The 1,973-nt window shown below is 29.2% G+C and overlaps 1 long non-coding RNA gene across 1 annotated transcript; it reads right to left on the reverse strand.

Moving 5' to 3' along the window:
* Positions 1 to 560: 560 nt before the first annotated feature.
* On the reverse strand, positions 561 to 1,319 carry LOC107792099 (uncharacterized). Its single transcript, XR_001649444.2, has 2 exons — positions 1,181 to 1,319; positions 561 to 1,031 (listed from the first exon to the last, which is right to left on the reverse strand). It is a non-coding gene; the product is annotated as an uncharacterized LOC107792099 (long non-coding RNA).
* Positions 1,320 to 1,973: the final 654 nt, after the last annotated feature.

Consider the following 1,973-nt stretch of genomic DNA (forward strand, 5'->3'; position numbering starts at 1 on the left):
GGAGTTGTCTACATAAAATTCAAATTACGATCAACTCTTTCAACTTTAAGCTCCAACTTAGGGACTATGTGTCCTATTTTACTCTGAACTCACCCGAAACCAAAATCAAACACCCCGACAAGTCACAAAATCACAATGTAGCATAGAGGAGGCAATACATAGGGGATCAGGGCTAAAACATTCAAAACGACCGGTCGGGTCGTTACAATCATATAAGGTGATTAAGCAAGTTGAAAATATAAGTATATATTAAAGTTATTATTGAGTAATTACATTATTTATGTCGTTGCAGAATACACGAAACATTCATCTTTTTTTAATGGACAACTATAAATAAATAAATCATAAAAATATTCATTTCACGTATTAAGTAGTTGTATTGGGTCATGGCTAAAGACTTGAATTTTTTTTCTCTTAAAACTATTACTTGCTTTCCGAATTATTTCACAAAAACATACCCGACAAATATATTTCAAGCATACATTTTTAGAAAAGAAATATTGTAATTGAGATACGAGACATAAAATACTTCAAAGAAATAATAAATTTAAAAATTAAAATATCATACACAAGGAATAAATCTGTAAATAAAATTTGTAAATATATAATAACCGTACATATAATCTCGCCAAGACAACATGAGATTTGAATTTATCCTTATTCCTGAATTGAATGTCATCACTTGACATTCTTCATTATTCGTACAACATATAATAGCGGAAAGAGGAAATGATGAAGGAAATATAGAAATTATAGGATATCATAAATGTGTTACACGATTTTGGAGCACATTGTTGCGATTGGACGACAGTGTTCTCTCTATACTCCAGTTCTAGGACCACATTGGAACGTATTGAATGTCATGTAATTACAATGGCAGCAAAGTATGCAGTCACTGCAGTCACTATCGGATGTGCAAGATCTAAAACAAGTATAAAGTTGCGGGAGTAATCTCCTTCCCATTTCAGAGAGATCATAATCAATATCCCGTGCAGCCATTACTTGCATCTTGGAGAACCACATCAAATTAACTGAAACATATCCCCATTATAGTTATCAAAATTCAATTACAACTTATAAACAATATAAAAAAAAATTATACTTCATAAACAAAGACACATGCGTACATAAAAACATTATAAAAATTATAGTAAAGTAGATAAAGAGAGAGGATACTAACTAGTGGCTGCCATGAGAAGAATAGCGTAGATGGAACCAAGCTTAAAAATTGTCATTCTGGAATCGTACTTGATGCTTTATGAAACTTTTGCGTGAGTGTATTCTTTCTTTGCAAATGGTGTAATTTATAGACCTCCTCGGTAATGTATTGGCATGTAGAATGGTTAGTAACAGTTTTATAATAGTTTTCTTGTATTTTTAATATTTTATAAATTTATTTATATTAAGTCTTTCTAGAGATAGATGATGTAATGAAAAAGGCTTAATTCATAGAGTAAGTTTTGGAACACAATGCTCATAAAATACAACCATATGTGATACAAGATCCATTATTTTTGGAAGATGCATGTGAGCATTAGAGAAGATTGATCCATAGTAATATTCTATTTAAAACGGTAACTGGAATATGTTGTTAAACCAACCATAGTATACTTTATTAAAGAGGTCATGTACATAGTTTCCATTTAATGCACACATTTAGATATTATTTCAAATGAGTATTGGCCTTTTTTCATTAGCATTTTTTATTTTATTTTAGATAATGTCTCAATATAATCACTATGATAATTCGGCAATATATATTTTATATACTGCACATTAATGGTTTTGTTTTTTGTTTGAAAATCTAGCTATATTAAAGCGTCAAAATCATAAACATAAATTTTCAAAATTCTAAAATGATTTAAATTAAAAATTGTCATTGTAAAATTTGTTTAGTCTAAAAACTTAAATAAGAGGTAATCAATCATACGACTTCGAAACTATAAATTATGGGGGAAACTTAAAGGAAAGAT

This window comes from Nicotiana tabacum, chromosome 12, assembly GCF_000715075.1.
Source record: "Nicotiana tabacum cultivar K326 chromosome 12, ASM71507v2, whole genome shotgun sequence".
Classification (NCBI taxonomy): domain Eukaryota; kingdom Viridiplantae; phylum Streptophyta; class Magnoliopsida; order Solanales; family Solanaceae; genus Nicotiana; species Nicotiana tabacum.